The following is a 26,205-nucleotide window of genomic DNA, read 5'->3' on the forward strand; positions in this document are numbered from 1 at the left end:
GTTTATTAATAGCAAGCTGAAAATTTGTTAATAGCGTAACGGTGTCTAGTCGGACAAACTAGCCGGGATTTGTCCTGGTTGGGTCAGAGAGAGCAGCACATGTGCCTCCTGATGAGAGACTAATAAGTTTCGAAACCGGTAGAGGTGCTTGCTGCACTCTCTGATTGAACTAGAATATGATGCGACTGTAGTTTCGTATTGCAACAAAATTGAAAATGGTTATTCATTTTTAATTTACATGTTTACTCTGATTGGAGTACGAAGGGAGCCATTCTCGTTGGAACTTTACCGCGCTGAGCAGATGGGACGTAATTATAAATTGTAAAATTCTCTCATCTTCTTTAGTCTCAGCATCCGTTATGGCTTGCAAATTTTAGAAGCTTCGGAGGTGTAACCAGAGAAGGTTCCCATTGTTTTCAATCTGGTGGGATGTGGAGTAATATTTTTAGTGTTCTTTTATGTGCTATTAGATTGAAAATTTTGTCTTTTTTTAAACACTGTGTTAAAGTTCAAAGTTTACTAAAATTTTTACAAATAAATTATATACCTTTAACGTCAAAATAGCGTTAGTTAGGTTGCTTAATTTTTATAAACAAAATAGCTGTGATTTAAATAAAAAAAAGGCGGCCAACTTTGACATTAAAATTGATATAGGCAAAATTTTTTTGGTGATAATCTGTGTAAAAATATCAGCTTTACAAATAACAGATCTACAGGATTTAAAATGACTTTAAATATTTTTGCAATGTTTGAAACGACTTTTGTTGATTATGTATTAAAAATTATGTAAATATTGTTTTTTTTCCTTCATGTGATACCCGCAAAATTGTTATATCGTTGTTATTTTTTTGAGCAATAACATTGCAAATAAAGCTCCATAGGATAAACAAATTGAATAAAATTTAAACTAATTGATGAATCATATTGAATTTTTTTGCGCGTTATAAGGACTGTTTGATTCAACTTTTTATGCAATATGAAAATCTTAAGTTTATTATAGCAAAGGTTATAGCAAATTTTTGATTTTTAAAATTTTAGTTTTATTTTAAAATTTCCGAAGCAACAAAAAACGCTTATTTGTCTGTGACGGGCATTCTTGTATGTATAATGCATTAGGTATATAATAGTACCCAAAAAACCCATTTGCAACCTGGCTGCTAAAGTGTCCGGAACATGATATATTTTTGCCTTATTTCCCTGGACTATATTATTATATTGTGACTTTATAACACCTTCAAGCACTTCAGTTAGTCGGTTTATTGGGTTGTTAAATGGTGCTGTACAATTTTTTTAAAATTGGACTAATTTGAGTGATTATGAAAAATGATTCAGTTAGATTACAACTAGAGAATATTATTTGTTCACATCTTCTGGAATAAAAAAATGGTTTATCTGCTGTAACTTAAATTAAGATGTTTTTTGTAACTTGTACTTATTTAAGGTAAAGTTTTAGTAATGAATGATAATGATGTCATATTAAGAATTTGTTTGTATAAGACGATAGACTAGAATAGACTCAGTGATTCATCAGCATGAAGCTGGTATTTATATAGTGAAATTATTATTTCTTCTCTGATATACCTGGAATTTATATTGCTTTATATATACAAGTTTCAAAGATCAACACAATTCAATAGACAAATGATCCACTTTGATGAGAATATTCGAACTGTAAACATAATATCGAATATGAGCTCGGTTTTCCGGTTTTCAACAGCAATTAGTAATAATTAGTAATTTGTTAATGAAAACAGCTAAAACGTACAAAAGCTAGAACTTACCAGTGAAATCTAGTACAGTGGAACCCCGATAAGTCGGCTCCCGATAACCCGGAAGTCCGGCTAACCCGGACCGATTTTCATCAGATAAACATTTTGATTTTCAATATTTTGTATTTTGACAACGACCCGATTTGGGCGTCGCGAAACGTTAATAAAATTATTTTTCAATTTAATTGTGGCTTATTTCCCATCAAAATAGTTAATTATCAGGCAAACCTTTCAACAGTAAAAATGTATGTAATATAATATTTGAGAGATAATGTGTATGTGTGTAATATGAACTATACGATATTAAAAATGACTCATAGCACACGCCGCAGAAACAACAGCCACCTGTCTGTAGTACCTATTCCTTTTTATTTCAAACTGTCTTAACATTGTTTAGGAAAGATTATTTAAAAAATTCTTTTATTAACAATGGTCTTTAGTTTTCACTGTTCTTAAATAACATTACATCGTTGTGACTGTATTGTGTGTCTTGTATTGTTCGCTTCCGTTTGCTTACGTTTGTGTTTGGTGTTTTTTTAGTAATTTTAATGAGTAGGTACTGTGCATATTTATAAATATATTTCATGTTATTTCAATTCTAACGGAGTTTATCTGTAAGTATACCGTATTTTATTAATTTTTACCATATTCTCCGGCTATCTCGGATTTTCGATAACCCGGATCGGCCGCGGTCCCGATTAATCCGAGTTGTCGAGGTTCCACTGTATATAATATAATATAATATTAATAAAGTAAATTAATAATTAATGATCTGTAAAAAATAATAAATCTCACTTGAATGACCTCGAGTTTTTTATTAGCCAAAATACGAACACAGTCCAAATATTTTCTAATTGATATTGTTTTATACACTACCTACTCCAAGAAATTAACGCACCACCTTAAACGTAGGTCATTTTTGATGTCTCGAATTTCCTTAACCTGTTGTCCGATTTAAGTGATTTTTTAATATGTTAGTCTTAGTCTAGCCTTAGTCTTTAACAATATTGCTAATAATATTGTTGCTACACAGTTAAATTATCATTATATACCGGGTATACCAATCAAACTGTATTTTTTCTCAAAGTTCACCAAAACCTAGAATTTATAAAATACTGAAATTAAAAACTAACTATAGCCTAAGGTTTTCTTAAAATTCTGTTTTTTTTATTCATTCGCTTATGTTGGACACTAAAAAAATTTGGGACTTTAACAACTAGCCAATTTCTGGGTGTTTTAGCTTTTCCAGAAATAGAAAAATATAATATTAACAGCTTACAACATGAACGTACACAATATCTGTAACAGACTTTGAACAGAAACTAAATCAAGAAAATAGAACAACCGAAGAAGAATATAATCACATTAAAACATGCATAAAACAAGCAGAACAAGAAGCACTAGGAAACTTAGAAAACGGAAAGCAACCAGAATGGTGGGATAAAGATATCGAGAAGAAAATGGAGAAGAAAGAACAACTTCACCTACAACGTCTACAAAGTCAGGACAACATTGAGATTCAACAACAATACAGGGACCTAAATAGAGAAGTAAAAAGAGAAGTAATTAAAAGAAAAAATGTTACCTGGATCAAAAAATGTGAATACATATATCAACAATTAGGAGGAACTAGGAATTCAGAAGCATGGAAGATGATAAAGAATGTCAGAACATCACAAAAAGGTGGGCACACAATTAAGAGTATATCTGATGCCGAGTGGGAACAACATTTTAAGAAATTATTAGTAGAAAAACGACCACAACACATAACAAGAATACAAGAAAAAGAATTATATACAGAGAGAACAGGAAATAGAACTAGATAGAAGTAAAGTGGAAGAAGCTAATAAACTATTGAAATCCCGGAAAGCACCCGGGCTGGAGAAATTAATCCTGAATTAATATAATATGGACCACTCAAACTATGGAATATGCTTAAAAAACTTTTCGAAAGATGTCTAAATGGAGAGAACGTACCAGATGAATGGCTGACATCACATACTACTCCCATACATAAAAAGGAACCTAAAAATGACCCCAAAAACTATAGGGTAATCGCAGTCATCAGCACCATTGGAAGATTATACTCCAGGATATTAAGAAATGAAATAGAACAAGAAATTCAAGGAAAGCAAGCTGAAGAACAAGCTGGTTTTCGTGCGGGACATTCAACCGCAGACAATTTCTTCACTTGAAAAATAGCACTAGAAAAAAGAATACAGAGAAAGCAGGAAACCCACTTCGCTTTTATCGACCTAGAAAAAGCCTATGATAATATCCCCATAATAAAACTATGGAAGTCAATGAAAGACATCGGTATCGGTGAAAAACTCATACAAGCAACTAAAATGTTATATGAGACCACTAACACCAGCATCAAAAACGGCAAAAATTTCACTGAGGCATTTAATACTTTAAAAGGCCTCCGACAAGGATGTTGTTTATCTCACACTATCTTTAAAATATACCTTGACCAATCCTTAAAGAGGTGGACAAAATCAGTAGAATCGATGGGACTGAAAGTGGGAAACGACTCCCTATTTACATTATACTTTACGGACGACCAAGTTGTTATAGCCCAAGATCAAGATGACTTAAGCTATATGATACGGAAGCTAAATGAACATTACCAACAGGCAGGATTAGTAATAAATATGGACAAGTCAGAATACTTCATAGTGGGAAACGAAGACATTGAAAACCTACCATTGGAACAAGGACATATTGTTGGTGTGAAACAATGCAATTATTTGTGAGCTATATTTAACAAACGAGGAAATAGTGAAGATGAAATACAACATAGGATCAATAAAGGTAGAAACATCACTAGATCCTTCAATTCAATTTTATGGGACAAAGGTATCAGGAAGGAAACAAGGAGAAGAATATATGAAAGTATAATGAAGAGCGCTACAATCTACGGTGCAGAAAGTATTATACTGTGTATAATATTAATATACACGGATTATACGACATATGGCAGAAGCTTGAAACAAATGACTGTGAATGAAAAGCCCTATTGTTCAAGAATACACTCAAAAAAATTTAGTTCGTAATATTGATTAACAGTGATTATTGAATAGTATTTCGTTGTAACAACAATTCAATTTTTTGTTTCAACGAACTTTTAGACATCGATAAATATATTTGGTTACTGTCACAATGATTGAATAATAATTGTCAAAATAACAAGAGTACATTAATCAATAACACTCAATTTATTCAGTCAATAAATTAGTTTCGTATATTTAATAAATAATAGTAATTCTGGCAGCAAAACACTTTCTTGATTTCGTAGATGATAAACAATTACCTTGGTTTATCGTGACAATGTACAGATTTCATTAAAACAATGGACAACTGTTGTTAATATAGAGAAATATATGATTTTTCCATAGATGTAAACTGATTGTTATGACAACGAATGCATTAAATTAATCTACTACTGCGTTTAATAACCACAAACAATGCGTTCATGGTAACAATAAACGCAGTTGTTGAAGCAATAAATGTTTTGCTTGACCATTTGAACTGTAGCGGCTTTTCCTTATGGTGATACCCCGAGCTTCTATGTGTTACCATTGTTTAAAAAAGAATTATTTGCCGAAGTACCGTATAATTTCATTTCGTTTCCAAATGTAGTTCGTACTGGAAGGAAGTTTCCGTGTGTCTATTATCGTATTCATTTATTTCGAATCCTGAGAAAACTAACTAGTATTTTTGAAAAATTTAAGCGCAGAATAAAATATTACAATATTATCGAGGATCTAAAGTCCCTGAGAACTCCTATAATGTATATTTTAATAAGTCACAGTTTCGAATAAGAGAAAATTTAGTATGATTTTGAACTTCAAATATACCATTCAAAAGAAATTTTTTGTTTATTTTTAGAGACTTTCAGCCCTCGGTAATAATATGTAATCTTTTATTCTGCGTTTAAATTTTTCAAAAATACTTATAGGTTTTCCCAGGATTCCAAAAAGAAATTAATACGTTTAAAAAGAATTCGATCGAAATTTTGCACCTGCGCTCTCAAAAAGGATTAAAGTGTTATACATTTTTGGAATCACTATTTCAAACGCTTTTAAATGAGCTGTCACATGATGTACTTTCCCATTTAAAAAAATTAAAGTTGTGGCTGTCGCCTGAAGAGGGATCGCGTGAAGTTCGAAACATTGATGTTATAATATACTTTGATTATTTTAAAAATCGACCTGTGCGAGCGTGTTGCTTATGTGCTAAATATAAATAAGTTAATAAGGGGGTGAGGATCATTTATTCCAACGCACTGTATAAGTGAAATCATATGAGAAATCACACAGTGTAAAGTCCATTAGGTTTAGGACAAAAAAGGGGGATTTGCAAAATTATTAGGTTTGTTCTAGCAAACAGTCAAACTAGTCAGAAACCGTCAGCAAACAGTTGGTCAGTGAGAGAACATAATGCAGTCACCAGTGAGAGAACATAATACTGTCACCAGTGCTATCCCCTCTACTCGCGCTGGTCAACTATTCGCTGATGGTTTCAAACCGTTTGAAACTGATGCTAGAACAAACATATTGTTAATTAATAATTAATATGTAGCATACATTGAGCTAATGCATTCATTAGTTATTAATATAAAATACGTTTATAATGGGAATGAACGAAACTGATTCTAGGAATGAATAGAATTGCTTGTAAGAATAACCGAATTTATTGTGAGAATGAACGGAATTAATTTTAAGAATAAACGGAAATAATTGTAGAAATAAACGAAATTGATTGGATGCATGAAGCAGTATACTTTAGGAGAAATAACACTGTTATTGACATAACGAATAGTCTTCGTCGGTCAATTAACGACGTTGTTCTTTCAATGAATAGTGTTCGTTGACTCAGTGAAAAGTTTTCGTAATATCAGTAAAGTGATATGATGGTATACATAATGAAAATATTATATATTAAGAAGTGGATGTTCATCCATTCAATAAACGTAATACATTGGATCAACTAACGAAAATAATGAATTGATGAACATCGTTTTGTTGTTCCAATAAAACCAGGAATTGGACAAATTTTAAGTACTGCTTTTGTTGTCTGAACTAATATTTTATTAATATTACGTACCTTTTTTGTTGAGTGTAAGGCAACATATTAAAAAAATCACTTAAATCGGACAGCAGGTTTAGGAAATTCGAAACATTAAAAATGACCAATTTTTAAAGTGGTGAGTTAATTTCTTGAAGAAGTGTATAACATTGAAAAAGAAGGTGAACTCGGTTGGCACCCCACCTTACTGTGCAATTAATAAATACTTTGTGATAAAACCGGTCGGATAATCCTGTGGCTTGGTTCTAAAAGGGCCAATGTCAATATTTTACTTTTTTGTACAGTTTTATTTAAAATTTAATATTGACAAAATAAAACGGAACAAATTGATATTGGCCATTTTAGCACCAAATGAGATACTGTGGCTTGGTGTTAAAATGGCCAATGTCAATTTTTTGCGTTTTGTTTGGTCAATATTAAATTTTAAATAAAGCTGTACAAAAAAGTAAAATATTGACATTGACCCTTTTAGAACCAAGCCACAGAATCATGTCTCCAAGAGTATCTACGTACACCATCAGTTTTGGAGATGGAAATTTAATAAGTTGGTTGACTCATACAATAACAAAAATTACAATACAACGTTGTCATACATGAAAACCTGGGTCATACATGAAAGCCTGAAGCCTGAGTCCTGAAAAAAACATCCAAAAACAAACTCGACACATTCGAAAGGAAAGTACTGAGGAGAATACTAGGACCTGTGATTGAAAACGGAATCTTCAGAAGTCGATAAAACAACGAACTTTATCAACTTTATAAGGAAGCACCCCTGTCAGACTTCATTAGAATACAGATTGCAATGGGCCGGACATATGGTAAGAATGGGAGAGTATAGGCTACCAAAAAGGGAACTGAATGCTAGAATGCAGGGAAAGACACTGGTTGGAAAGCCAAGAAAGCGCCGGGAAGACACAGTAAACAGCGACGCACAAGCCCTTTTAGGAGTCCGTGTATGGAGAAGAGCAGTCACAGACAAGCAAGGGTGGAGGCAAAAAATAAAGGAGGCCAGGGCTCAATTTGGGCTGTAGTGCCGTAGAAGAAGAAGAAGTTGTCATACATAGAATTACCACGGCACTGCTCGTACTGTTGTAGCCAAGATGGAAGGGTCCTGTTTCAACTTCTGATTTGCTTTGAACTGTGTCTCATTTACCGACAAACGATGGGTCGGCCCTATCCACTCCGTTCGTTCATAAACTGGGGGTTTGTTCTTTGTCCAAAGATCATCTTCTTCTTCTTGTAGTGCCTATCCGTTTCGGATGTTGGCGACCATCATGGCAATCTGCACTTTGCACACTGCTGCTCTGAAAAGATTTGTAGTGGTTGTGTTGAACCACGTTCGTAGATTTTTCAGCCAGGAAATCCTTCGCCTTCCTGGTCCTCGCTTTCCCTCTACTTTTCCCTGCAAGACCAGTTGCAGCAGTCCATATCTCTCACTGTTCCTCATGATGTGACCGAGGTATTCGATTTTGGCTGTTTTTATTTTGATTAACAGCTTAACAACTCTAACAAAGATCATAATTCACAAAATTCTGAGGGAAATTTCACATTGCTTTTAATTCCGTTGGAGTTATTATATTGCTTTCAATACTGAAATTAAAACCCAAATATAGCTTCTGGTTTTTTTAACATTTTGTTTGTTTATTCATTCGTTTATGTTGGATAATAAAAAAGTTAGGTACTTTAACAACTAGACATGCTCCTCATCAATACACGGTGTTTCTAAATAAGTGCGACACACTTAAAGGGGTAATTCTGCATGAAAAAATAATGACAGTTGGCTTTATAAACGTATGTCCGCAAATGTTTCGTTTCCTAGATACGGGATGTTGAATTTTTTCTTACAAACTGACGATTTGTTTATTGCTTTAAAACCAGTTGAGATATGAAAATGAAATTTGGTAGGTTTTAAGAGATAGTTATTGCGGATTTTTTGATACAAAATTAAGAATTTAATATTCACTATTGGCGTACATATGGGTAATATGATCGGTCGTATTAGCCGTATGCGCGCCAATGGTGAATATTAAATTCTTAATTTTATATCAAAAAATCCGCAATAACTATCTCTTAAAACATATCAAATTTCATTTGCATATCTTAACTGGTTTTAAAGCAATATATAAATCGTCAGTTTGTAAGAAAAAATTCAACATCCCGTATCTCGGAAACGAAACATTTGCAGACAAACGTTTATCAAGGTAACTGTCATTATTTTTTTCATGCAGAATTACCCCTTAAAGTTTGTCGCACTTATTTAGAAACACCGCGTATTGATGAAGAACATGTCTAGTTGTTAAAGTACCTAACTTTTTAATTATCCAACATAAACGAATGAATCAAAAAACAGAGGGTTTTAATTTCAGTATTTTATATATCTAGAATATTCCACAGGGTGATGCGATCTTTGAGAAAAAAAACACAGTTTGATTGGTACACCCGGTATACAATGAAAATTTACCTGTTTAGCAACAATATTATTACGTTGGTATTGTTAAAGAATCGGGCTATAACATGTTCAAAAAATCACTTAAATCAGCCAACAGGTTTAGGAAATAAGAGTCATCAAAAATCACCAAATTTTTAAGTGGGCCGATTTCTATGCACGTAAGTTTATATTGGAGATGACTCACATAAAGAAAGACCAAAATTGCATCAATAATAAAACTGGCATCAAGTGACGAAGAACTACCCCCATCTGTTCATAATCTTGATCTGTTACCGGAAAAATATGTATGTAAATTCAGTGCGGAAAAGTTATGCGGAAAAGTAAAACTTTCCAAACTAAAACGCGTGCAGAAAAGTATACTTTTTTGCACGCTCGTAGAAAAAATATTTTTTCTATGGATGCTATACAATGTGCAACTTCTCTCACTACTTATGTAGTGAGAAAAGTCGGCCATTGCAGTGAGAAATATTTTTTCTCACTTGTTCTCCTACCGTTTTCCATATACGATCGCCGTTTCCATGGTAACTTGCACAATCAGTGGCGTAGCTAGCATGGGTGACACCCGGGGCGGTAATCGATGGTGTCACTCCAAATCCTAAAAATAAAGATTGTGACAATTAACGAAAATCCGATAAACGTATGTTTTGAATAATGAAAAAAAATAAGAATTTTAGTTAATGAAATTGCACCGAGGGTAATATTTAGTTCCGTTATTTGTTTGTTATTGTTGCTTACAAGTAATTCTTGATTAATTTTGGTTACTAAAACTTCTCTCACATAAAGCAACTAATACACAAATGGTCATAAACAATTTTATTTAAACAATTAAACAAATTATATATTTTATTGAAAATGGATATGTGGCACTATTATGGCAGTAGTATCTTAAGAAAAAATTATAGTGAAATTTAGACACCCCATAAAAATTTTATGGAGGTTTTGTTCCTTTAAACACCACAAACTTTTGTGTACGTTTCAATTTAATTATTACTGTACTACCATTAGTTTAACACAATGTTTTATAATAGTTATTTATGAAACAGTTCGTGAAGTATGCTTTTTTAAATGTCAAAGTTCTAAAAATTGTAGAATAGAAATAAATTCCAGTGACGAAGAGTTACAGATTTTTATTTGTTCACCATAGATAAAATATTGTATGAAACTGTGCGCGAAGTACTTTTTGCGAACTCGATGCGTTGTCTCTCGTGCTTCAAACATCGCAAGCGACAACGGAGCGAGTTCGCAAAAAGTACTTCGCGCACAGTTTCATACAATATTTTATCTATGGTGAACAAATAAAAAACTGTAACTCTTCGTCACTGGAATTTATTTCTATTCTACAATTTTTGGAACTTTGATATTTAAAAATTCTAACTTCTTTCAAACCACAAAATTGTCAAAACTTTTGTCGTACTTTATTGCTCATTATGTCATCACCAATACAACGCGAAAGTTAAGGATAATTGATTATATGAAAGTGGGTCAAAAACAATGCGAAAATGTAAGTCCCATTTAAAATACATTGTTACTTCACGCACACTTTAAACACTTCACGCACTGCTATCTATAATGACAGTTTTCACAAATTAAAAACTTATACATAATATGACATAGAGTAGATAAACTGTTTTGCCTCTTAGTACTTTTTCGAAAAGTCGAGTTTTTATCGAGATATTTTGAATATTTGTCAAATCCACCACATATTTGTATAATATGGTTAATACGATTATGGAGACTTGGTAATACTTAATATGAAAATTTATTTATGACTTACATATTTAGGTATATTTTGAACAATAATAAAAAAACAAGCCTTATCTCTATATAAGGTGCCTTATCGAAAAAATACAAAGAGGCAAAAAAGTTTTAAAAAAACTGTATTTAACTAATGGTATCGCAGTAATAGTTCAATTGGAACGTACACAAATATTTGGGGGTTTAAAGGAACAAAACCCCCATACAATTTTTCTGTAATCATATAACTATACACATACACATACACATAGTGATACATTTTTATGCACACAAAAGTTTGGGGGGTTTAATGGAACAAAACCCCCATAAAATTTTTATGGGGTGCACAAATTTCACTATAATTTTTCTTTAAGATGTTTCTGCCATAAGACTGCCACGTATCTATTTTCAATAAAAAATGTCTAATAGTTTTCGATATATTCGAAAAAATTGATTTTCATTTTGTAAATTCAAAGGGCTGTAACTTTTTTTATGTGCATTTGTACTAAGGTAAGTTAGGTTCATTCGAACTATTTTTGGTCCCAGAATATTTTATTTAATTTATGACCTGTGTTTTTGTTACACCCTGTATAGTATGTATTTTGCAGTGGCGTAGCATGGGTGACACCCGGGGCGGCAATCGATGGTGTCACCCCAAATCCTAAAAATAAAGATTGTGAAAATCAACGAAAATCTGATAAATGTATGTTTTGAATAATAAAAAAAATAAGAATTATAGTTAATGAAATTGCACCGAGGTTACTATTTAGTTGCGTTACTTGTTTTGTTATTGTTGCTCGCAAGTAATTCTTGATTAATTTTGGTTACTAAAACTTCTCTCACATGAAGCAACCAATACACAAATGGTCATAAAAAATTTTAATGCAGCGATTAAGTGTGGTAAGGATTCCATGAAATCCCCTTCCACAATGTATTTTAAAAAGTCTACAGCTAACCATTCAGAGTCTGTAATATTAGCCGCTTGTAAATGTCTTCTGAACCTTGGTATTTCTAGCAGGAGGTCTGCTTCTAATACTTCTTCATGGAAAAAGTCACAAAATGTTGGAACAGCTAAATTCAACGGTTCACTGTTCGTGAAAAGCAAAGTGTGTGGGTCTGCACAACCTCCAACAATGAAACCAGATCTTGAATGGACTTTGATCTGGTTTCGAGTTCAACATTGGATAGGTCAAAACATTCCAACACATCCTTTTGAATTTTGGCTTGAAGTGTGAGTCCTGTATTGGTAGCCAACTCACCATCCATTCGTTTTTGACGTCGAATTGGTTTTTCGGTGGGAATGTTTTCGTCCTCATATCTTTTCGTGACAAAATCTATTGCTTCGTCTATAATATGACCACGTTTTTCTTCAATATAAAGACTAAGTGTTCCTATTTTGGTCACTAATTGATCAACGGTTATGCCTTTACTTTACAATTCAATCTGACAAAAATTGATTTGTCTTAGTGCATCGTTCCAAAATAAAAGATAACAAAGCATGTGAACTTACACACAGCGGGCATAAAGTTAAGTGCAACACCTCTGGTGTCTAAATTTTCTTGTTGATGGCATAATTCCTCAATTGCAGCCACAACATTATCAAAATGTTCTGTCAATACTTTAACTGCAGCGTGGTGAGCACGCCAACGCGTTGCGGATAGTGGCTTAACATAATGCTTTGCTGTCTTTAATAAGCACTGTTTAAGCTGTCTAAGCACCTAGTGGAAGCAGAAGAAAAATTAAAAATGGCCTCTATGAGTTCTGAAAAGTGTTACACTAGATGTATTTTGTGCAAAAGAGCACTGGCCACATAAATTCATTAAATGATCAATACATCCAACGAAAATAGCCTTCTTGTTTTTTGCTTTAATAATAGCTTGTATTCCTCCATGTATGCTGCTCATAACAGCTGCATTATCGTATCCCTCTGAACGGTACTTCATTATATCTAAATCATCATGTTCCAGCTTCTTGACAATTTCGTTACTTAGATCAACTGCTTTTTTGCTTTTAACGTAAAAAATCCAAGAAATGCCTCATTGACCTCGACTTTTCTCGGTTTCGTGTGGTCACAAAATAATATCAAATTGTATTCTGATGGTAAAGTGAGTAAAAGCACAAATTAACGATTCATTCTTTTGTGATCGGGTCTCTCGGGTGTCACCCCCGAACGGGTGACACCCGGGGCGGACCGCCTCCTCCGTCCCACCCTATCTACGCCACTGTGCACAATACAAACACAATTAATGCTGTCAAATAAAATGTGTTGAAACAAAACTTACCAGAAATTACTTTTCAAAACTGTTCGAAAATAACTGTTAATTAGAATTTTAAATAAATAACGTAAGTACATAAATTTTAAGAATATAAATTATTTAAATTTAAGGCACCTAAATTATTTAATTTTGAAGTTTGAACTCTTGACAAAACTGCATCCATAGAAAAAGTACAGTGTACTACACATGAGAAAAACACATAATTGAAGAATTGAGAAATACGTATTTTTTCTCACTTGTTGTACAATATACTATTTCTCCTATTATTGAGAAAGTTAATCGGGTCTTTTCCTTATATGTACTTAATTTGATCTCCTGTGTATAATCTTTGTTTCATGGTCTTAAAACCTTTATTGAAGTGTTATTGCTTGTGACTAGCTTTCAAATTGTGAATTACTTGCGATATCTCACGTAACTGAAGAGATAGCTTATTTGGTGGTTACCAAAATATGCTTGAATATGAGTTTTGTTGTTCATAAAATATGTTACGTGGGAGGAGACTTTAGACGCGCACGGTAAATAAATAGTTCAAAAAATATTTGACATCATCTCCTGCCGATCCTACGCCACATTAATCTAACAAGTCATTTAAGCCCGTTCTGATGGCCAGAAGAACGGACATGAATAAATTATTGGAAAGTCATTCTAAGTGACTTCTCAGAGATTAAATATTCAAAGATCTCAGAATGTAAAGCATCTTTCCATAGGGCAGATCCTTTATGCTGCGAAATTGTGGAGGATACTTTACTATTGTCGAGATTACATGTAGGAATGAGGATATTCGTCGTCTCTCTTGACTTTGAAAAGAATTTTCAGACTATTAAAATTTTTTATTACAGGTTAAGCTGTGAGTTTCGGTAAATCATAAAGCCCTATTTTAATGGTAAATTACTTTGAATGTCAAATTTGCGTTGACAATACTACAGTATGCGCCAAAACAAACGACAATAAAAAACTAAAGCCTTATTAAACATGAAAAATTAAATTAACAACATTTCAAATAATGCGAATTTTAAGTTTTGCTTCTATACAAAATGTGTTCAAAGTGCTCGCCATTGCGTTCCAAGCAGTACTCAGAACGGTTAACAAGATTGCTTAGCATGTTATTAAAAATAGGCTGCTGCATTCTTCTGAAAAAGGTCTAAATTTTTTCACGGAGTTCATCAATAATAGTTGCCGGTGGGTTTTCTGTAAAAACGGCTTGTTTCAACATACCCCATATGTAAGCATCAAGAGTTGTTAGATTTGTATCAAATTTGATAAAAATTTAGCATCAAACTAGGTCCATTTGATCGTCCATTCCCGTATGAGCGGAAATAATACTCAATAATAAATATTTTTTCTTGCGTTGGAAGCACCATTTCGAATCTTTTTGTTAGTTTGTTAGAATAAAAAATGTTTAAAAATACCATGACAGCTATTGTCACTTGTTTCATATGACGCGATTATATTTCACAGGCGTCCAGATTTCAGTGTCCTTTGTTTTGACGCATACCGTATTTTATTTAAATTTCTGTTATTTCGTATATAATGCTGACACTGTCGATCTCCGGCGTCTATACAATAATAAAAGATTCATTCGAAACCTTTTATCGTATTCCGAAGCATTTGCGGAGTCATTGATCGGCATAAATCTTCTAAGGATACGGCTTGTGTTCTATAGATTTTAATTTTTAGGTGTCCACTCAACAAGAAATCCAAGGGAGCTAAATCTGGAGACAAAGGAGGATATTCAATGCTGCCTCTTTTGCGAGACTAATGTCGGGTGGAAAATATCGGTCTAAATATTAACGAATTAATAAAGCATAATGCTATTGAGCACCGTCCTGCTGAAAAGTCAAGCGGACTTCACCATATTGTTGATCATTTCCTTACTCCTTCGCAAACTTCGTGTGGCATCACCACTTACTCTCCTGTTTCCGTTCCTATATAAAAATAATGTATTGATTCGCACCTTGCTGGTAGAATCGAAAAATGTTCCCCTATTTTTTCCGTAAGTACTTCCACTTTTTTCTCTTTTATTCGAAATGTTAAGCCTAAAGTTTCGTAATTTACTCTTTATTTATTTACTATTATTTAGTCACATTATGTGAAAAACTTGCCATGACTGAGAATTTGTGTCCCAATGTAATGATGTCTTCTGATTTTTGGACTAATTCTATGTAACATCAAATAGTCTGGGCTGATTATCGGAGAATAGGCCATTTTTGGGAAAAGTTATTTACCAGAAATTTTATTGCTGGAATCGAATTATAAGATCCTATAATATAGGTATACAAAAGGTATAAAATATATTATATTAATAATATAGGTATACAAAGTCCTCAGATAGTGTGCTACTTTTTTTATACACAAAATGGCGCCCGAAAATCGTGTTTTTTTCAATTATTGCTCTATAACTCCGAAGATTTTAATTTTACAACAAAAACACTCAAATAAAAATTCACCGCGATTAAATTCTGCATAGAGACGTGTTCTTCCCGATCTGCTCTGATGAAAATTTTCCTCGGAAAATGCGGGTATTCTTAACAAAATCTTTAATGTTCAAATAAAGTTTTAGATAAGTAATTATTTACCAATAATTAAATAATTTGGTGACTTAAAGGCCTTCTTGCTTTAGATCATAGTTCCAGAAGCTGATGAAAATTAAACGAATATTTTAGCAACAATTCAATTGGTAATTAATAAATTACGGTCGCAATAATAACCAAAATAATTATGATACACCGATCAAACTTTGAAATCTTATAAAGATGAGATGCCTATTTAAAATTTTGTCGACAAAATATAAATTTTTTGTTTTTTTTTGCATAATCTTTAAATGTTTAAAAAAATAGTTATAAACAAATTAACGTTTCTCAGAAGGTTTTTACTATATTGTAATTTTAAAAATAGCTAAAATTCACATTTCAAATATCTTCAAAATGAATGCTTTAAAACTTTTTGCAACCATTTCCAAAAAAGTTATGAAGCAGCAAAATTAACATACGATTACTACGGCGTTTATAATTTTTTTTAATTCTTTCAAAGCGTAGATGTGAGCTTAAAGTACAGGCTAATTATTTACAAAAAAGTATCGATTATCAGTTTAATGATTATATTTTAATTAAAGATTATAAATATATTTTTTGCAACTTACACGCGCGAAAGTAGAATAATACAGTACTGTAGCTAAAATGTTCACTCGGAGCGACGACCGGCCGCGCGAGACGTACACTTTTATAAATATTGTATGCTGCATGTCAGTCGCTTCGAGTGAACATTTTAGCTCCGACTCTGTATCAGGCCTACTTTTGCGCTAAAAATTACAAGAAAAAGTATTTTTAAACTTTGATTAAAATATAACCATTGCACTAATTTTTGACATACTTTGTGTGTAATTAGATTGTACCATAGACTCACTTTTAAGCTTTGAAACAATTAAAACAAATTATAAACAACGGAGCTATCGTATATTTATTTTGCTGTTTCATAACTTTATTGCAAATGGTTGGAAAATTTTTTTAAAGCATTCATTTTCAAGACCTATGAAATACGCATTTTAAGTATTTTATAAAATTAGAATATAATAAAGAATTTCTGAGAAATGTTAATTTTTTTAACAATTTTTTTAAACGTTTAAAGATTATGCAAAAAATGAAAAATTTATATTTTGTCGACAAAATATTAAATAGGCATCACACCTTTATAATCTTTCTAAGTTTGATCAATGTCTCATGATTATTTTGGTTGTTATTGCGACTGTAAATTGTTAATTAACAATTGAATTGTTGCTAAAATATTCGTTTCATTTTCACCGGCTTCTGAATTTATAATCTATACCAAGAAAGCTTTTATTTCACCAAGCTACATAATTATTGATAAATAATTACTGGCCCAAAAAATTTATTTGAAAATTCGAGATTTTGTTGGGAAAACCCACATTTTCCGAGGAAAATTTTCGTCGGAGCAAATCGGAAAAAACATGCTTCTGTGTAGAATTAAATTGAGGTGAATTTTTGTTTCGGTGTTTTTGGTGTAAAGGTAAAATCTTCGGAGTTATAGAGCAATAATTGAAAAAAATACGATTTGTCGGAGCCATTTTGTTTATAAAAAAAAGTAGCACACTATCTGCGGACTTTGAATAACTATATTAATAATACATTGGATCTTATAATTCGATTCCAGCAATAAAATTGCTGGTAAATAACCTTTCTTTGTATTTATAAACAAAATTTTTATTTTGTCAATAAAATATTAAATAAGCATCTCATCTTTATAACCTTTATAAGTCTGATCAACGTATCATGATTATTTTGATTATTATTGCGATCGTAAATTGTTAATTAACAATTGAATTGTTGCTAAAATATTCGTTTAATTTTCACAGGCTTCTGGAATTACAATCTATACCAAGAAAGCTTTGATGTCACTAAGTTATTTAATTATTGATTAATAATTACTTACCTAAAACTTTATTTGAAAATTAGAGTTTTTGTTAGGAAAACCCGCATTTTCCGAGGAACATTTTCGTCGAAGCAAATCGTGAAAAACCTATCTCTATGCAGAATTTAATTGCGGTGAATTTTTATTTGAATGTTTTTGTTGTAAAGTTAAAATCTTCGGAGTTATAGAGCAATAATTGAAAAAAATACGATTTGTCGGCGCCATTTTGTTTATAAAAAAAGTAGCACACTATCTGCGGACTTTGCATACCTATATTATTAATATATAGGATCTTATAATTCGATTCCAGCAATAAAATTGCTGGTAAATAACTTTTCCATGAATTTTGCTAATTAGCCCAGAGTAAAAGTGTTCCCATCGTAAACATACTTCCTGATACTCCATTTAATTTGATTTGTTTGCTCTTATTTATGTCTTCGTCATTGTCCAATAATTCGTTGAAAATTACACTAACAGCTGCGCCGGTATCTATTAACAGCCGTATGTACTTTCCTTTGAAATGCGCTGTTATGTAGTTCAATCCATTTTTTTTTCGAATTGGTTAGCTTCTGTTCGTGGAGTCACGAAAAAAATCTACTTCGGGTATTCTATGTGTCCTTTGTTCGCTCGTCGCGAAATATGTTCTAGCTGCATTACCTCTTTTATATTCCCTTTGATGCGTCCCTTGGTTGTTGCTTCTTCCTCTCGGTGTTCTCCAAGATCCTCTACCTCTTTGGAAATTGGTTTGGTTATCGTATTCTTGTTTCATTTGTCCCTGTGGTCCTCTATTCCTTTTATCTCTATTTTCTTCCTTCCTTCTCTCGAACCTATTTCTGTATCCGTGCGCTATGTTTCTTCTTCCTTCCCTATGTGTCTTACTCATGTGATATACATTTGAAGTCTCTGTTCGTGCCATAGATTCCTCGTCCTTTGCAATAGTGATTGCTTCCGCTAAAGTTGCGATTTCTCTTGCTTTTAATATTGTTTTAATTTTTTCGTCCTTGAGTCCATTTTTGAATATATGCTTATAGCAATTTTTTCACTAACTCCTGCTAACACTGCTTCCGACCCACTGTTGCTATTGGCTTGTGCAATCCTTAGCTTAGCCATAAGCTTCTCCAAATTCCATCTGAATTTTTCTATGGATCTATTTGCTTGTTTGGCTGAGTTTATCTCGGCCGATAAAACAGGTAACGATTGTTTCACCGTCATCTTTTTCTTAATATCTGCTACTAGTTCGCCAATTGAGTCATATAAACCGTTCAGTCGTAGTTTCGTTGACTGTGTCAATTTAGCCTTCAATACGTATTTAATCAATTGCTTCTTTCCTAGTTCGTAAGCGCTCGAATCCGTATATAGGAGCCGACTTGCCGAATGACGATCCGGCACGAAGGGGTTAAGTTACGTTATGTTTATGAAGTGTACCCTCACGCAGCGCAGTTGCTTTTCCCGTGATGAATAGTAGAAAATCTAAATAAATATATTTGCTAGCAAATTATCATTAATATCTGTCACCGTCCTATATGTATACATATTAAAATCGAATTAACAAAAACACCATTTCATAATATACAATAATTTGTATTTGCATTAATACAAAACTTAAAAGATTTAAGAATTTTATTAATTTTAGACGAAATAAAAATTTCGTATGACAGTAATGACGATGACAGAAAGCTTTTGCATGATGTGATGACCGATTTCGATGTTTAATCGATAGTTGTTATCAATATTGAATAAGTACCTAATTACTAAATCTGTAAAGATTTGATTCATGTTTTATGAATATAATTGCAAAATACTACAGATAAGAAGTTCACTTTCTGATATAATTTAATTAATAATAACGTAAATTTTGTACAATACTTTTAATAATTAAAGTAAATAAATTTTAAGTTCACTCAAATAAATAATCGATTACTGCCATCGACCACTTACATTGAATCTCAGTTTATTTTGATTAATCGCGGCAGGTAAAATTCTTCTTTCAGTACAATAAAGTGTTACTTTACTGCCGCAAATGGCGTCAAATGAGTAAAATAATGAATGACTTTAATGACGGTTGGTGATAAATAATATTATTTTGTCTAGAAATTGTCCGTGGATTAAGCCCACTGGGAATACCACACAAAAAAACGCGCCTCCAGACTCTACCTCATGGGTGGTGGGGAAAAGGGTCAAAAATAGTTTAATCATAGCATAGGAATATTAAGATCATAATAAATTGTATGAATAAGAAAATATATAAATAGAAAATTAAGCCTAACTTTTTGTTTTTATTGCATCGCTATGAGCATTCGAGGATCTGGTCAAATTTGGAGCGCTGTAAAACCTAGATAAATAAATAAAATTAAACAATTTTAATTTTATTTAATAAAAGTGTTAATTGTTCGCTGAAAAACTGTCTACAAAATTACTAAAATGTTGTTTTATTGTTAAATGAACTGAAAAAAAGGTATAACCTCCAAAAGAAAACTTTAAATTTTACTTATTTTTGTTTATATCTTTTTTGTTGGTCACTTGACGATAAAAAATAATAAAAACAAAATTGTAGAAAATTTTATTTGCTACATTTTAAGTTTTATTAAACTTTCTGTCGGGTTGGTAGTTTACGAGATACAGCGCGGAACCCCTTTGCACCCCTTTTCCAAGACGGCAGCCGGGGGACAAGGGTGACGACCTCACAAACTTGAACTAAGCTTCTATGGGCCATTCCACGAACATAGGCCTGTTTTGGATTACTTCGACAACGAATATTTTACTGTGCAACGTAAGAAGTACGAAAGTAAATGGCGCTAATAATTATTCCAATAAACAGCAATGTAATTTGCAATTTACTTTCGTTCTTCTTATTTTGCACAGTAAAATATTCGTTGTCGAAGTAATCCAAAACAGGCGTATGTTCGTGGAATAGGGTTACTGACCTTTCTACACATTAAAAAAATAAAATTGACTTCTCTAACGAATGCAAGCTATGGCCTAAAAAATATAACATTTCAATGGACTCATATATTATCTTTTTCTAGATATTTGCTAAACTGTGCTGTTCACTTTGACAAGTTGAAAAATGTGTATCCCATTATTTGGGATCAATGTCACTGAATGTTTTTATACAAAGACTTGAATTTTATATGCAAGTAAAAAAATAACCTTAGGAATATCACACGATAGTAAGAATAAATAAGAAAATAATGCTCCACTTTTTCTTAAACTGGTTGTCATTGGGCAATAGCCCAAGTTGCCACAAAACAAGTTTTAAAAAAATTGTCGCATTATTGCCAATTTATTTACTCCCTTGTGATATTAATACCGATAATTTTTGATAATATTCCGTCTTCAAGCACTACGTCAGATGCCCTTCCTTACTACGCAAAAATGAACATTCGGTCACATTATTGACAATCAATGTTTTACAACTTGTCACAGAGAACACCAAGAAACAGGTTTAGCAAATATTCAGGTGAAGATAGCAATAAAATATTTAATTAAATGATTTAAAAACAGTTTTATTTATGAAATCAGCGAATGACACATATGTACGCCGTTGCTCCCGCCTGGCGGCGCTAGTGTAGTTGGAGGTCAAAGTTTTGACTATTAGTGAAGTTTGTATATGGTGTTTTTGATTACGATTTAATAAATAATAAATTATGGCCGAAATATACGGATCTTGGAGACTGTTTGTGCGTTGAAAAACGAATTGAGAAGGGATGCGAGAGTTACTGGAAAAAGGAAACACTTATCGAATGATAAACTATATTAATCATCGTCTCAATGTTTAATTTCTATAGCTCAGAGGGTATTTATTTGGTATTGATTAACTCCCCACACGAGTCTGACAACTATGTATAATATGATATGTGCGATCTGCCTTACTTTTTTTATCAATTTAAAATTCACAATTAAGTGCCCTCAGCATTAATTTTTGTGTTTATCTTATTTAAAAATGTGATATTTTCAAAATATGGCTGCCATGACAGTTGCGCATTTGGTGTAAATTTGGTTTAAGCATGGGGTGAGCGCAGTTGATTCTGTAATGTTGTCTTATTTAAAAAAAATATAATTCCTTATGGAAATATAGAATGTGGTAATTTAATTAAGTATAATTATTTGGGTGTTTGTCTACGTGAAAGGCGACCTTAAATTTAAGGTGAAATTAGAAAAAATTAGGGTCAGGTTTGATCAGGTTATGTTTTAGTCACTAAAGAATATTTGAATGGTACTAGGTCACTTTAATTTTCAGTTATTAAGTTATTTATATTATTTTCGATTAGGTTAGGTTTGCTCAGGTTATGTTTTAGTCATTTTAAAGCATATTTTAAAGATAATATATCACTAAAATGTTCAGTTATTAACTTTTTTATATTATTTTCGATGACGCTAGGTTAGGTTTGGTCAGGTTATGTTTTAGTCACTAAAAAATATTGAGAACTTGAGAAATATTTAAAATTAGTATTTCACATTTTTCTATATTATTACTTCAAATATAAATTTTTTTACATGTTCACTCCATAAAAAGCGATTGTAGATGTGGCAACAGTGTGAATGTATATAAAATTGCATATCTTAATCGGTGCGTTTATAATAAATTTTGGTCTGAATTTTATAGTGAAGTATTCTATTTTTTACAGTCGAATCTGAGGGCAATACTTAATCTGTTTCAACAAAATGTTTATTGCAGATACGTGCATTTATTCTCGGTACATATTATCCCTTCTTATTGCTACAATCCACTTTTTTCTCATCAGAATATCTTTGGGAAACCTGTGCCCTGATGTTCTCGATGAGCACAAATGCACAACACAACATTGAGGGATTTTATTTTCTCAAGTTTAATTCACACAGCGAAACAAATATGCAATATTTACTTGGAAATAGATTGATTTGAAGTATTGACCATAGAAAAAAGTGTTGTGTGATTTGGTAGAATGCGATCTTACACTTTAAAAAACATGTCACGTATTTCAGCGCCATCTCAGCACCTGGTTAAATGGAAGGATACTACAAATCTGGCCTCCACATTAGTGGTCTGTAGCTTCGACATGATAGGTGTGAAATTTTAAACGCTCTTGTTGTTGATTGGATAGAAAGGGTGCCATAATCTAGCCTCCATGCTAGGTACATAGATAGCCTCCATACGGTACTTCCAATATTTAATATTTTATTCAATTGGAGAATAAAGGTAAAACACAAACAACTTTTGTTTCTTACTTATTTATTTATAAAATAATGTGACATTTTACATAGAAATATGAGTATTTAATTTGGATTAAATAAATGTTTACTTGTTGAACTTTTCCACCGTCTGCACACAACAGCTGAACGGAGCCATTAGACCTAACAACAAAACGCGAAATAAAGTGTGTATTTTAAAACTGTTGGATAAACAGTACCTACAATCAGAAAAACTTACCTTTAAAAAGATACACGATTACAAAATAACAAAAATATCAAAAAACACGACTGCATGAATATCAGCTTTTTATGGTGACACAAACACAACACAACCCCCTCTGTGGCGCAGTGGTAAGAGCGCCTACCTTTGAAACGAAAGGTCGGGAGTTCGAATCCTACCAGGGTCAGAAATTTTTCATTTATTATAAATTAATAAATGAAAAATAGTTTCTGTTCTTGTGGGATCGGTACTCACCGGAGGGACCGCAGACGTTCGGAAACAATTAGCGTCTCTTTGCAAAGACAATGACGTCGACTTTGCAAAGTAACAAGACACTTACTCAACACACACACACTACACATTACTCCCCTGACTTAGTGATAAGTTATACAATTACGTGGCTAAAGGTTCTAGTTCTAAACCAAAGCCAGAATCAGAGAAAAAAAAAACAAACACAACACATAACCGACCATATAAAATAACATGAAAGTAACTGAACGACAACGAACGAACGAACACGAACACTGAACACAGATTCACAGATAGCGCAGGATTTGTCAAAAGTCATGTTCCACCAATCACAATGCCGACATCAGCGCCTCTGGCAAAATGGAAGGAAAATAAATATGATTACATGTTTTTTATTAGAGTTCTCGGGGCATGGTATTGACGTAAGTTGACATGACCTCCAACTACACGAGCGCCACCTACGTTGAGCCTTCCAGATTAGCTGCCATTACACTCGATCTCTAAAATTATTATCGACTTGTTGCCCTCGTGACACTTTGAAATAATTTCACTCCCCTTCGGGTCGTAAAATTCAAACTGTCAAAGTGTCACTCGGGAAACAAATCGATAATTTTAGAGGTCTCGTGCAATTAATACTTAAAAATTATTATCGCTCCGATAAAGTTTTTCGCCACTTTATTTTTTATCTGCAATGTTGGTTTAAAAACGTATAAACGCGAAAAAACTTTTATAAAAAATTAATTATTTTTATCTATGTTTTTGTGACCGGAAAGCTAAATTACTCAACCAAATATAAATGAGTGGCTGAAACCATGTCCTGATATAAAATTCAAGATGACAAGGATAAGTGGAAATGTAAGGGGAAGCGACGAAGTTTAAGTATCTAAAATGGTTTGTAGCAAAAATTTTATGTGGAGTACAGATAGCTTTTTAGAATTTTGCTCTTTTGTTACATATTTTTGAATACTGGAGGAAGTTTCTATTTTATGTTATTTAATGTAAAGTATAACACTGGGGAACACATTTTTTGTTGAGTTAGATCTGACACTTGTTTTTCACTAATTTTTGGCGTCTGAATCTGAGAATGACCTCAGATTTTCTCTATCACGTCAACTTTTTAAACTACAGGATATCCTCAAAAATCATGCATATAAAGGAACGTATAATAAAAATCAGTTTACAATACAGTTTACAAATCATTTAATTTAAGTTAAATCGAGTTCATACAAATAAAATTGTTTAATAATGAACATTACTTACAAATTAAGAAAAAATTTGCGTTTATGGCTTTTTCTTGAGTGTTCAGTTTGTGTACATTCGCGCTTGATGCTCCAAAAATAGTCAGCCATCAAATGTGCATCCCATCTACCTTGGTACCGTGCTTTCATGATGCAACAGAACCAAATAAATTTCCATTATGGAGAACACATTTCAAGCTCCACTTTGAGCTATCTATAAACAGTCTCGAGTCAGATGCGTTATACATAGTTTGAAATTCCCAATTCTTTCATTAAACCACTTACATTATGGCAAAACACAAATCCACCTTCACTTTGAAAATAGTGCAGAAATTCCCTTTCTCGTGTTCGAAAATAGGATACCTTGGCTCCCTTTTCAAACAAGTTTTTCTCATTAAGTCGTGATGCTAAGAGCTCTGAAGCTTTTTTGGATAGTCCCAAATCTAGCACCAAATCATTTAGCTCTTGTTGTTCGAATCCCTTACGTACGGAGTTATCTTCAATTTCGAAATCTTCATCGTTGGAGTCGCTGTCAACTGCACCATATCCGTATTCCTCTTCTTCCAAAGAGGGAAATTCATTGAAAACTGGCACGGGGTTTTCGGCTGAATACGGCACTGGTCGTGTAGCTGACAGTAAACTAGGATACTCTATTTTACATTTGTTTTTCTTGTTTATATCCTGTTGTTTTCACTATAAAAAAGTAAAAATCACTTGAATGATCTTTGGGTTCACGCCAAATCATAGGTATACCAAATGGAAGTTTAGCACGTTCTCCCTTGGTCCACATCCGTAAACCCGGAAATGCACTTTATGAGGTGCCCATACTTTATCTTGATCACCAAGTTTCACTTTAAAATAGGCAAAATATGCTTGTCTGACAAATGTACTAATGTTTGTCCTTTGACTGGGAATGGTAAAACTGTCACATATATAACAAAACGAATCGGGGCTGTTTTCGAACTTACGACATATAGGAGCAGAGGTAACCATGAGGAAACGTTTCAGTTCAAACACACTAAGCAGTTCTATACACTTCAGTAACAAAATACTAAATACTGCTAACCGAAACACAACATAACAGACATAACTGAATTTAACAGGCAAGTCTAGACAAATTGCAGTTATCAGAGCGACATTACTCCTACCAGGCGCCCCACCCCCATAGAAAAAGAACGTGACGTGATAGAAGAAAACTAAAAACAGTTTTGAAATCAGCATGCCTAATTCTATAGAAAACAGCTAAAAAATCTAACTCAACAGAAATTAAGTTTCAAATTGTTCCCCAGTGTAACTTAAAGCAGGGGTGGGCAAAAGCCGGCCCGCGGGCCGGATTCGGCCCTTTTGTTTACTTTATCCGGCTCATTGAGAAGTCCTGAAAGCAATTTTTTTAAGAGCGTAGGCGCAATGTTTTTTAAATGCATTCATATTTTACGATTCCTGAGAAAACTAATAAGTATTTTTGAAAAATTTAAACGCAGAATGAAATATTACATTATTACCGAGGGCCGAAAGTCCTTGAAAACTTCTATAATGTTTATCACAGAGGTGAAAAAAAATAGAACTTACGTTATCATTTCTA

At 32.7% G+C, this 26,205-nt stretch overlaps 1 long non-coding RNA gene across 1 annotated transcript; it reads right to left on the minus strand.

Moving 5' to 3' along the window:
* Nucleotides 1-22,939: 22,939 nt before the first annotated feature.
* On the minus strand, nucleotides 22,940-23,244 carry LOC126879696 (uncharacterized). The gene is made up of 2 exons (XR_007696209.1): nucleotides 23,155-23,244; nucleotides 22,940-23,078 (listed from the first exon to the last, which is right to left on the minus strand). It is a non-coding gene; the product is annotated as an uncharacterized LOC126879696 (long non-coding RNA).
* Nucleotides 23,245-26,205: the final 2,961 nt, after the last annotated feature.

Source organism: Diabrotica virgifera, chromosome 2, assembly GCF_917563875.1.
Source record: "Diabrotica virgifera virgifera chromosome 2, PGI_DIABVI_V3a".
In the NCBI taxonomy this organism is placed as follows: domain Eukaryota; kingdom Metazoa; phylum Arthropoda; class Insecta; order Coleoptera; family Chrysomelidae; genus Diabrotica; species Diabrotica virgifera.